At 41.6% G+C, this 13448-nt stretch overlaps 1 protein-coding gene across 16 annotated transcripts in view; it reads left to right on the forward strand.

The window, feature by feature from the left end:
- The window catches only part of ICA1 (islet cell autoantigen 1), a 137684-nt gene that overhangs the window by 59447 nt on the left and 64789 nt on the right, over positions 1 to 13448 (forward strand). The window lies entirely within an intron of this gene.

Genomic DNA, 13448 nt, shown 5'->3' on the forward strand with positions numbered 1-13448 from the left:
CACCCTCATATGGGAAGCCTGGAGGTACTGCCAGGTTTTGGAGAGATGGTGTGTGTGTGTTTGTATGTGTATAAGAAGGAAAGAGAGTGAGTGTACAACACAGGTGTGTTCAGAAACAGCAGTGTCTCTGCTTCTAGCATTTTTCCTGCCTGTCTTTACACAATTAAGTTTGGGGCACAGGAACAGTAATTCATTCTTTGTCTTGTGTAAGAGAGGAGTGTGAAATAGATCCAAGTGGAATTACATGTTTCGGCTTGGAGCTCTAAGAAAAAGACCAGGTGAGATAGTCAGTCACGTTTGGGAATTGTTGGTGTCTGTGACTGAGGTGCATGAGAAAAGATGAGGTCCCTTAGGAGAGGATTTGGAATACAAAGGGAAAAGGTGACTGGAATTTCATCATTTAAAGGGTCAAGTAGAGGAGAAGCCAAAGATATAAAAATAAAAATCAAGATTATTGGGGTTGATGCAACCAAAAAATGAACATATTTCAAAGGAAGAATCTGTCAACCCTGAATGTTACCCGTGTTAAATCAAATGTGATGAAGAATACAAAGTGCTCCTGGTTTAGCATCAGACAAGTGTGTTTTATAGAATTATTGAGCACGGTACTTGAATGGAAGGAAGAACAAGGGAGACGAGGAAAAGGAGGTACAGATATATGGACAACTGTTTTTGAGAAGCTTGGACAGGAAGTAGAGTATAGAGGAAAGGCAGAAGGCAGAAAGAGGACTTTCCCAATACGAGACACTAATATGTGTTTGACTACAGATGGGAAATGGGGAGGATGTAGAGTACAAAGCTGAAGAGGAAGGAATACCACAGTGCTTGTGGGTCCTCACCTCGGAGACTAGAAGGAATGGAATACAGAGTGATCTTTGGAAAGAAGAGGAAAGAAAGGAAGAAAGGGAGGAAAACAGAGGGAGGGAGGGAAAGAGAGGGAGGCAGGGAACAAATGGTGGAAAGTCTGTACATCTGATACCAGGACAAGAGTTCCCATATGATAGTGTCAGCCTTCACCTTGAAGTATCAGGAATAGACATCTCCTGAGAATAAAGGGGGAAGCAGAGGAGCTGGGTGTAAGGTGACAGGAGAAGGCATGACATATTTAACTAAAGAAACAGTGGCATGAGGGCTTGGTGGAGGGCCATCACCAGGGCCACCAGGTACCACTGTGCGGGCTGTGCATTGCACCAGGTTGCCGTACCCAACAGGGGCATTGCTCACGTCATAAGCATTGTTTACTCGTTATGACAAGATTCTGGCCGATGGTAGTAAAGCTATCTTGTTCTCGCAAAATCAAGATTATCAGGACATTATTTACTTCTCTGGCAGAGGAGTAAAGTGTGTTGAGGAAGTACCATCTTGTCCTGATTCCCATGTAAGCGCCTTGCGGATGCTTGGCCTCGTGCAGGTGTGAGATAATACAACTCTGCCCCAGGCACTGACCTTTCTTCACACAAGTTGCTGCAGGCACAGACAAGAGAAGGTGGGTAATGGGTCCACCCACAGTTGAAGTTTCCCAGGTAGTTGTGACATGAGTAGAAATAAGAAATGTTGGTGACAGGAGCAAATAGTGATTGAGGTGAATCCTGTACAATACAAGCTAGATAAGGAGGGTAGTGGGGACCAGGTCAGTGGATCTGAAGCATCAGTGAGAATGAAGCTTTTGCTGTTGCACCGGGGATTCCTGAAAAAGAGAGTCCCAATGATAGAGAGCTGTGATCCAAGAGTATGGTACTTCCCTAGTCATTTGGGAGGTAGGGAGTTTCTGGTGAGGTCAAGGTTGCTGTAGGGGAAAGGAGAGTGTGCTCACAGACTTAATATACCTTATATATATTTTTCCCTTTAGCTGCCAGTGTGCACAGAGTCGGAACTAGGAGAAAAATAAATGTCCCCAAAACTAAAGAATATGATTATTTCAATTTTCTGCATTTGAGCTATAAAACATAAAAGCAGAAATTAAATAGAAACCAGGATCAGTGTTTTCAAACACAGTTTTATGGACATGTGCTTTCTTAGATGTTACTTAGCTATTCATTAGAAATTGTTAGGATGATTTTAGTTATTTTATTCCTTAATGATCTGAAAGATATTTTAACTTTTGTTATTTTGATATATTGGCAAGACTTACTTAAAAATCAGCTCTGTGTGTGTGTGACGGCGAGAGGAAGAGAGGGTGGGTTAATGTGCAAGGATAGGAAGAGTTAGTATCGAGACTCAGTTATTTTTGAAAATAGGCTGGTACACTGGGAAACTAGATGTGATGAAATATTAATTATTATAAATACAGAAAGAGTAAAAAGAATTCTCAGAGTTAATAAAGTATTTGAATAAAGGCCACTTTAGGAATAAAATTATCATTTAGATATAGATATTCAGGGTACTTTAAAGCCAAAGTCTGAGAAGTGAATAAAAATATTACCTTGTAATCAAGAGGGATCATTACAGTAACGGTCAGTGGATCTTATGACCATGTCTGGGATACAGGAATATTCCCCTGATATGCACGTTCCCATGAGTGGGTATTTGGATGCTGTTTCAGTTACTATGGCTGAGTAAATTACTCCAAAGCTTAGTAGAATGAAACAGCCATTTATCATGCTCACAGATTCTGTGGGTCAGGAATTTAGACAGGGCACAGAAATGACCCTTGTGACTTTCAAGGCAAAGGACAATACAGCTTTGGACTGCCTCGTTTGGGGAGGATACTTGCCCTTAGATCCCAACCAGCAACCGGCATCAACCATTAGACATGTGGGCAGGTTGGCTTCTGCACAGCATGGTAGCATCCCCAGATGAAGAGCAGGTTGCAAGCTGCACTGCCTTTTTGCCTTGGAAGTCACACAGCCCATATCTGCATGCTGTTCATCAATGCAGTTGGCGAGGAAGTCTGTCCCACGTGGAACTGGAAATATTGCTGTAGTCGTTTTTGCAAAATGCACTCTGCCACACATACCTCTCGGTTTCAATAAGCATTCGTTATTCAAAGATATCTTCTGAAATCCAGGGGTACACCCATTTAAAATACATATCATGGATTTGTGATTGCAAATGCCCTGGAAAATGAAGGAGCCCAAGAAACAAATGATGTTAACCCTTTCAGAATACCTAAATAGCACTTACCTCTCCCGGCTACCTCAAACCTTCATAATCCTCCTCTATTTAAACCTCCACCCTCACTTTCAGCTCATGGCTTGGCCTCCTTACTCCAGTTAGAAATTTGCAGTCATCAGCCCTAGCTGGTGTGGCTCAGTGAATTGAGCACTGGCCTGCGAGCCAAAGGGTCGCTGGTTTGATTCTCAATCAGGGCACATGCCTGGGTTGCAGGCCATGTCCCCAGTAGGGGGCATGTGAGATGTAATTGTGCATTGATGTTTTCTCCCTCTTTCTCCCTCCCTTCCCCTCTGTTCTAAAAGTAAGTAAATAAATAAATCTTTTTAAAAAATTGTGGTCATCAGATAGCACCTTTCTAGGTATCCCCTGCTCTTTTTCCATGCCCTTCCCATCAAAACTCTCAGAAAACAGTCTCCATTTACTCATCTCCTTGTTAATCACCAAATGTCTATGCCTTCCCACAGTCCAAATTCTGTCACATTTTTTTCAGGCCATATCTTAAGGAACCTCCTCTCCGCAGCATTTTACAATGTGACCACTGCCTCCTACCTCAAACTCTATGACCTTGACCCTCTGAAATCTTTTGTCTACCATATTACTGTTGGGATTTCCCAGAATCCCCTCCTTGGCTAAATATTCATCCTAACTTTCGTGTTTTTCCTGAATGATCTATTCATGCTGCTGATTAAACTACAGTTGACTCCAAAATCTTAATCTCTAGTCCAGTGCTCTCCCTCTAACCCACCCTAATATGCCCAAGTGCCCCTTAAGCATCTCTACTTCCATATAGAGATGGGCCAGTGCTGCAAATAGGGGGCATCTGAAACTGATTTTATCTCCCTGTCTCTTTGTATCGAGCGCCAGCTCACTTTATTCTCACTGAGGCTAAAAACCTAAGAACTGTGAGGAGACCCTACTTTCTTGTACCTTCTACATTTACCAGATCCTCAGATTCATAGATTTTGTGTTCTACATATTTACCAGATCTGTGCCTACCATCTCAGCTCTCCTTCCTGCCTGGACTTCCAGCCCTACCTACCATGCCTCCCTGCTTCAAGTCTGCCTGCACACAACCCGGTGTGATCAAAATGAAAGCAAAATCCAACCACATTGCGTCTCTGCTCCTCAACATCCCACAAAGCCCTTCTGTGGTTTTGCTCTTTTCCATACCGAGGGCCTTACCTCACACCACTTCCAGCCTCGTGTTTTATGCTGCAAAAACTTTAAGCTGCTTAGTTTCCTCCAGACAATGAGCTGTTTCTTAACTCATTTGTTTGCTCATTTTGTGTCCTCTGCCAAGAGACAGGTTGAAGTCAATACCAGGTAGGCAGCTGGTACTGCCTCAGCCTTGAAAAGAAGAACATAAGTCTGCAAGGGAAGGGCTGTGGGTTGGTTAGCACAGTGTGCACCAGCAGGATGGGTGGATGTTTGGCAATGGGTGACATTTACTCAAACCACATTTTCTGCCATAGGCCATTAGTTTGTATTCTCTTTGCATATTTTGGCTTCAACCACAATTAGTATTGCTTGTCGCATGTACAACTTACAGAAACTTTAATTTTCAAAAGAAAATTCATAGATTGTGTCATTCCAGAATTTACATACTACTCTTCTTATAAAGTTATCTCTTAGAGGAAATGTTGGTCAATTCCCAACATCCATTCCACCCCAGATGGTTAGTCGAAGACAGTAGTTTTCCAAGGGTAGTCCCCAGGCAGCTGTACTGACATTAACTGGGATCTCGTTGGAAATGCACATTCTTGAGCCCAGACCCACTGACTCAGAGATTCTGAGTGTGGGGACCCAGGAAGCTGCATCTGAGTAAGATGCTCCAGGATTCTGATTTATGTGCAAGTTCGAGAACCACTGGTGTAAGACAGGCTTGATCATTTCATTTCCTTTGCCGTTCACTGGTTTTAGAACATATAGGTAACACAACTCTGGCTCGTGGGAGGTAAGAGGAAGTCAGTTAGGTCAGTGGGGAGCCTCTGGGAAAAGTGTTCTTACTTCTAAGAAGGATATTCAGGAAAAGATCAGGAAATACTCCTGTATTTACCAGGATGTTATCATGTTTGGATGTGACCCCTGGAGTCGCCACAGCCTTCTTGGGATCATAGAGTGACAGCTAATGGCAAAGGCAGCATGTTGTGAAGGGTAAAACAGGAAACTGGAAAGAACTTTGGTGCTTTAGGACTTCACAGAGCCATTGAATTAGCCAACTGGTGGTGTCCCACCTCTGGAGCATGAGTTAGTTTCCTTAATATTTAGTTCTTTTTGAGTCAGTTCTCTGATGCTTGTTTTAAAAATATAATTGATGCATATGTTTATTCTTTATAAATACATACATTTCTTCACATCGAAAAATTCTTCCTTTGTTTTTCTAGGGGATGCTAGATGGTGATTACAATTACTTACCATGACAAGTGAGGTTCTTGGAAACCAAGCAAAACCTACTTGTCCCATTCACATCTAGAATGCAGTGGTCATGCTTCACTTGAACAATCGAATAATGATGCTCCAAGCCATTTTTCCTATTTTTCCTGGAGGTTCAGGACTTTCCCAGGAGCCCCCGCCCAAACATTCTTGTGAATCCCATAGGAATGCTGCGTCCCTCCGTGCTACCATGGCTGTTGCATATCTCCTCAGTCAGCTGTCAGCCTCCATCCCACTGGGTCACTTTCTGCACATCATCCCTTGTCATCCTGTAACCAAGGAGAATTATAATGCAGATGTGTGACTCCTCATAGAATTCATCAGACAAGTACTTTCAGAGTCCACTTCTGGAGGACGCCTCTCTCCTCTGTCCCCAGCATGTCCCCATGTCACAGGAGACAGCTTCACTTTCCCACCTGGGAGTTCCATTGGGCCTGTCTTGCCTCCCACTGAGGTTTTCAGAGAAGATTGAAGTCTTACTTGTTTAAAGGGACACAGCGTGAGAGAAGGAACCCACCCACTAGGAAGATTAGCATTGACACAGCTCCTTAGCTCCTCCTCCCCTCTCCCTTCTGTCCCCTTTCCAGAATATGTCCCTGGTTTTGCCTCTTCTAATTAAAGACGTATCGAAGTGCTCTTCCCCGAAACAAAGAAGCAATTCCTCCTCAAAGGTGAATTCAGGCCTCACTTTGAAGATTGTTTTCTGCTTTTTATTGTCAAGGTTTTCACAAACGTGGAGGTGACTGCTTGCTGATGGAGCAGTTACACAAGGATCAGGCACTCTCTGAGGAGTGGAAGTCAGGCAGATAAGGATTAGAAGGAGGACCTTGGAGATAAAGCAGCTGTGGGAGCCACCCTGCCAGACCTTTCAGGAAGAACCACACAACTAGACCCCAAAAAACTAGAACCAGAGTGTCCCTCAGGGTTCGCCCAAGGGCGTAAGTCGGCAGACAGAACTCATGGGTTCCTAGTTGGGCGCACAGCCACTCACTGGGTCTGTGTCATCTTTAGTTCCCCACGGCTAATTGTCTCTTTCTTTCCATATTCCCCAGTTTAAAGTTTAAATTTCCAGGAGAGAGAATTTGATTGGGCTAGTTCATCAATGTCTTTTGTGTTTGAGCAGAGCTTTTTATACCAGATGACCTCACAGGTCATTGACCCTGATGGAATGACTCCCTTGGGTCAGGTGACAACCCCAGGTCTCGCAGCTGTATTGACTGGATGGAGGTGGGGGTGAGGGACAGGGTCACAGGGTAAACCACAAAGCCACTCCTCCCCAGGGAATAGGCTAAGGTTGCTCCTTCAGCAGAGGCTGTGGGTGGGGCAGTTTCCCTTGCCAGGAGCCTGTGGGCCTGGCCCGGGCAATTATTGCCGTGTGACCAGTAGGACAATGCAGTCCTTTCTACAGGCAACACAAGGGAAGGCTGACTTTAATTAATGATTGACATTCACGTTCTGACCTCATCAGGTTGTTCTTTCTTGGCCTCAGTTTCTTCATCTATAAAATCAAATAGTTCATCTGAGTGACGTTTAGGAGCTTCTGTTCAAGGCAGGTCCAGGTCCTATAAGGCGGGGGTTTATGCAATATTTGGAACTCTATAGGAAAAAAACTACAAAATGAGGTGCAATGTCTTAAAAGGACCCTGAAACTCAAGCTTCCTGATTTTCATGCAAATCCTCTGCTTCTGTCCTTAAATTCTGTGGTTTCTTTTGGCCATTGTTCTGCCTCCTGTTCACAGAGTGAAACTTTTCTGATGAATCACACCCAGGCCCATCTTTCGCTTCATTCCCAAAGAACGGCGTGTTCCCCAGCAGTCCCTGAGGTGGACTGTAGGCAATTTGGGAGTTTGAGAAGGTAAAAACCGTGGTCCACAAACACTGCACAAATTGGAAATACATGGTTATGATATTTGAATTAATTAGCATGAGTTTTACAGAAATCCCTTCACTTCCTAACTATACGCACTTCAAGGTGTTTCTATGCTGCAAAGATGGTGGCAATGTGTCTCCGCCAATGTATCTTCAGGCTTAATGTTGCTGCTCATATTTGTTTAATTTGCTTTTATTGTTACCATTGGATTGCACTACATCTGCCTGTTCACACACGAAAGAGATTCATACAATGTAAAATTTGCATTTCTTTTATCATCAGTGAGCTTGAATAATTTTTCGTATGTTAAAGGCCACTTCTATACATTTTTTACAATAAATTATCTATGCATGTCTTTTTCCATTTTTCTGAGAGAACTTTTTATTTTGCTCTCTCAATTTAAAAATGTTTTTTGTATATAACCAGAGACATTGAAATTAAGAATAATCTGACAGTAACCAGAGGGGAGAGAGGAGGGGATAATGGGGGGAAGGGCTTTTAGGAACTGCTATAAAGGACACATGGACGAAACCAAAGGGGTGGGTGGAAGCAAGGAAGGGAGGGAGGTTTGGCTGGGTTCAGAGGGAGTGGTGGGGGGTAAATGCAGACAACTGTAATTGAACAACAATACAATAATTTTAAAAATAAAAATGTTTTTTGTATATTACAAATATCCCTTTATCTGCAATATACATTGTAAATATTTTCTCTCAGTTTATCAGTCATCATTGGATTTTGTTTATGCTATTTTACAACATAGAACATTTTATTTTTACTTAATCAAATTTATCAAACATTTCTTTCATTGCATCTGGGTTTTGAGACATAATTAGAAATTCTTTATGTATACTCAAGTTAAAGAGGAATTCATTTGCCCATAATTTCTTTAGTACTGGTATAGTCTTAATTTTTATATATAGATCCCCAATTAACTTGGAGTTTATTCTTGTGTGTGGTGTGTGATATGGATCTCATTTATCTTTACCAAAGGCCTAGTCGGTTCTCCCAGCATCATTTGCTAAGTTCATTTTTGCACCAGGGATTTCAGATACTATATTTATCATATCGCTAAGGTCCCATAGGTACTTGTGTTTATTTTTCTGTTTTCCTATTTTCTGCTCTATACCTCCAGTGCTCATTCATGGGCCAGTAACATGCTGTTTGTAAAAGAAACTTCAGTAAACATGTCTGCTAGGCTCGTTTCCCCCTTTCCCCCTCTACACTTCTTTTGTAGTGTTTCCCTGGCTATTCCTACATTTTTACTTTTCAGATATGAAATTTACTATTGCCTTGTCATTTCTATGGGGTTGTTTTACATTGTAAGTTAACTTGGGGATGACTAACATCTTTATTAGGTGAGCATTCTTTTCCAAAAGCAAAGGGCAGCCTCAGTTTGATCAAGTCTACTTTTATTTTTCAGGGACCTTTTGTAGTTCTCCTTATATGGTTTTTATGCATTTCATGCTAAATTTATTCTTAACTATTTTGTCTTTTTTATTGCTATTATAAATGGAGCCTTCTTGGTCTTTGTACATTCTTTTATAGCCTGCTTCTTTACTGAAATCTATTCTTTTGATTTGGTTTTGCATTGACTCTTTAGGGCTTTCTAGGTCCATGATTATATCATGTATACATAGAGATAGTTTTACTTCGTTTTCAATTCATATGTCTCTAATTGGTTTCTCTTGTCTACTTGCATTGACTAAAAGCCTCTGGTACAATTCTGTTCTCCTGTTTGGAGCTGAATGGTAGTACAACAGTAGGAAATCTTGCTTTGCTCTAGTCTTAGTGGAAACATTGACTTTAAGACTTGGGCATTTTAAGTTTAGTTACCTACAGGATATGTGGGTGGCAGTGGGGTGAAAAGGGGGTGAAATGAGGGAAGGGTAGCACTTTTTCAGTATACCAGTTGCTACAGACCTGCCTTGTAGAAATATATTAATATTTTACATATCAAAAAATGAGTGAAGTAGATACAAAAGTAATTAAGCCCCACAGGATGTTTAGGGACTCTTAAATTGAATACAAACAAATGAAACAAATTGTATTTCATAAGCCAGTCAGAGAAAGAAAAATATCATATGATTTCACTCATATGTGGAATCTAATGAACAAATTGAACTAACAAGGAAAATGGGGACAGACTGACAGAGAGCAGGGAAACAGCTAGTTGGGGGGAGGATAGGAGTGGAGGGACTGAGCAAAAAAGAAAAAGGACTCATGGACATGGACAACAGTGTGGTGATTGCTGGGGGGAGGGGGGTAAAAAGGGACAAAATGGTAATGGAAAAAAATACAATAAAGATTAAATCAAAAAAAAAATAAAATACAATAAAGTCTAAAAAAGAATAAATCATATTTCAAATTAATAACCACACTGAAGAAGGAAGGGGAAAAGTGAACCCAAGTAGCTTTTGAATCCAGTATTATGACTACAGGCTCTCAGACTAAAACCAAAAACAACTGTAAAAAAAATTGAACTTGCTAATAGACCTCTCTTTTTGCAGAAGCATAAATTAGCAATTCTGAAACCATTTTTTGTACCTTGTAGGACTGAGCAAGTAAATTGTGAATACTGGGAGTCAGGTTTTGCTCTTGGGGAGAAGGAAGCTACAATCATGGGAAAAGGGGAAAACTAGAATGAACCCTGCCACATGGGATTACAATTGCAGAGATAGGTATGAACTCAGGGGCTGTAGTACATACACGTGCATATAAATGTAAATTCATATAGCTGTGCGTGGGTTTATATGTATGTGTGCACTGTGTGTGTTGAGTGTGTGTGTGCACGATGTGCGTACATCAGCCTTCCCTAGCTCTGTCTTCTGAGACGGCCTTGTAGCAATTTCACCCCGGTAGCAATGAGCTAAGATCTTCATTTCTATATACCCCATGCTCCACTAAAAGGGACCAGGGCTCCATGGAGAAATGGCTGAATTCAAACTCCAGGCAGAGAAAGAGTTGCAACATCTTGTTATGCTAACCAGTAAGGCAGTGCTTAAAGAATGATAGGGACTTGCCTAATGCCACAGGAAACAGCCTGAGGGGGCTGCCATCGGCCGAATCTGGGGTAATGTAATAATTAAATTACTAATTTAAATAAATAATGATAATCAATTTAACACTACTGAGTAAAGAATCTTTGAGCTACATTGATATAAACAAGCAAACAAATAAACAAAAAGTAAACAAATAAGGAAAAGGGAAAGCTTTAGGAGAAAGCTCACTAATATAGAAGGAACAATGGAATTAGAAAACCAGATTTGCAAGCCACTATACAAATAATTGATACAGGCAATAATCAACCACAAATGCTAAAACTAATAAGGTTTGAGAACAGGATATTTACATTGTCTCCAAGTACATTACTGCAAGCTACTTTTTATTTACAAAGGGTAGAATAATAACTCTAAGTGGAGAAACATGGCAAGCAGCATCTTAACCAAAAAATTAGTTAACATTGCTATTGAGATTAATCAACAGAATGTGTTTTTTCCTTTGTTACATGGAGAAAAAGCCAGAGCCGCTTTTGCGGTATGCTGCTAGAGGTGTGGAACCTCAGTCTAATAATGAGGGCACGTAGGGCAAACCAAAGCTGTGGGAGGTTCTGCAGGACGCCTGGCCCGTACTGCGGCAGACCCAGGATCAGTCCCGGATTAGAGGAGAGGGCAAAGTTAGGACAATTCAATGCAATGCATGCTTTTAGATTTTCTTTTGCTATAAAACATATTTCTGGGAAATTGATAACACCTCAATAAGATTTTATAGATATTTCCATGTTAATTTCTGATTTCTATAATTATAATATTTATGTAAGAGGGTTCCTTATTTTTAGAAAATACACCATGAAATATTTGGGAATAAAAGAACTTAATACCCACAAGTTATTCTTTTAAATAGTTTATAAAAAATAATGGGTGTTCATGCGTATTTAGAAAAAGACAAATGTAGTAAATGTTGAAATTTGTAGAATCTGGGTGAAGGGTGTCAGGAATGTGAAGGATTCTTGCAGATTTTCTTGAAGGGTGTCTGGAATAATGTTTAGTGACTTCATGGTTTGAATTTTAGTACATTGCTTTATAATATTCAAATTAAGAAAATTAAGCATTCACTATATGATAGAAAAGCACTGGAACAAGGTAACAGCAGTTTATATTACATATCCTATTGTATTTTATTGTAACTATTGTGGTAATAGTTACAATAATGCGTCAGCATGAGTCCTGGCAAGGTTAGTGAAACCTGGCCGGTGTCTTTCAGATGCAGTGATCGGAGTTACATTATGCACCAAGACAGTAATTTCTGTCACTCCGGTATAAATTAGGGGGTGGGGTAGGGCAGATGGGCAGCTGTGATCCTATTAGATTATTGGAGCTTATTACTGGAGCGTACTGGAGTCAGACAATGGTTCCTCGCATCTGCTGACTGCTCTGTGTCCCTGGAATAAACAACTCTGAGGTCCGTTTAGTCATCATCATCCTGGAGTCGCGTCCCTGAGGAACGCCAGGGCAGTAAAATTTTAGAAGCTAAATGTTTAACTTTCCAGAGTGTCTGTGCAAGACGTAGCAAGGTTCACAGAAGCCAACTTCCTCGTTCCCTAAACACGGAGCCCAGAACTGAGAGATCACACTTGCGATTGTGAACTTGCAGTGTTGGATTCATAAACTTGGCAAACCGAAAATAGATTCTGTTGTTGATCCCCAAACCTCCATTCTGATGATAAACCGATGGTGGGTGAAACCTTTTAAATGTTAGATTTTGTTCCTGCTCTGTCCTTCTGCATGTGATTGAGTCAGGTTGAGTTGCTTTGAGCCTGGGAGAAGAAACACACTGCCTAGGAAGGGTTTTCTAAGCCATTTGAAGGAAAGTACTAAATACCAGTTCTGTTAGGTTTTAGAATCCTCCAGGGGGCACCAGAACATTCCAGTGTAGTTGGCCACATTTCATTAAGTCCAGAAAGGCGAACTATATCGCCTTTTTATAATTGATTCGCCCACTGAAACGTGTTTAGTTCCATTAACATTTTTTTTGTTGTTGTTCATGGGCCTTTTTCCGAATGTTTGCTTTTATGGCATTTGTGAGTTTATGGAATGTTTCTGCCTCCGAGGAGGTAGAGGAAGTGAGGAGATCATCTCTTGGATGAGCCCTTAGAAACCCGAGCCAGGTCTCCTCAGGGTAAATACGAAAGCTTTCAGCCACTCTAAGAGTAGGATTTTCCAAATGTTCCTAATCTGGCCAAGGGGGTGGGGGGGAACTTGAGGAAACTGAGAATTCATTCACTTTCTTAGCTTAATGCTGTGTATAAGCTACCCTGTTATTATCATTATTAATAATAAACACAGTGAACTTCGTGGTGGATTTTTACATGAATTTTATGCAGAAGTAAGGTGTTGCCAGGCTACTGCATAATATTACTCAGTTCTGGTCCAGGAGTACAAAATTCCAACAGGCCTCCTGAGTCTGTCCCTCCAATTAGTGGCTACTTCATTATGAATAAAGCACCCTCATTACTGGGGGCCTTCAAGTGAAATAGGATCCCCTACCTCTTGAAATCCGCCTTTCTAAGTACAGACAGTTCCCAACTTACAAACAATCCACTTAAGAACCACCAAGGCATTCAGAGGCTGCCTAGCCTCCTGCAGCTGCTGCCCGGGCCTCCTGCCCAGCCCCCCTGCCCAGCCCCCACCCCACACTCCTGGTCTGCTCAAGGGAGCTCTGCCCTCCCTCCTGCAGAGCCAGCTGCCCACCTGCCCCCCAGACTGTGGGCCCAGAGCTCGGGGTTCAGTGAGGCCTCAGAGCTACCGCTGGTTTTATAGTTGAGCTCGGCTATGGGGTAAATAGGCTTTTGTGGCCTGGCCTGGGAACCAAACCACCATTTAAAAAAAAAGAAGAAGAAAAAACCTGTCTCCATGGGAAAATGTATTCTGCATTCCCAACAACCAGCCAACAAACATTAGAATGACTTGGGAGCTGTCTCCATGCTTCTAGCAGAGTGAAGAAGAGGAAGGATGGCCTCCGGGTTCTGGGTTCC

The sequence above is a fragment of the Desmodus rotundus genome, chromosome 6 (genome assembly GCF_022682495.2).
Source record: "Desmodus rotundus isolate HL8 chromosome 6, HLdesRot8A.1, whole genome shotgun sequence".
Classification (NCBI taxonomy): Eukaryota; Metazoa; Chordata; class Mammalia; order Chiroptera; family Phyllostomidae; genus Desmodus; species Desmodus rotundus.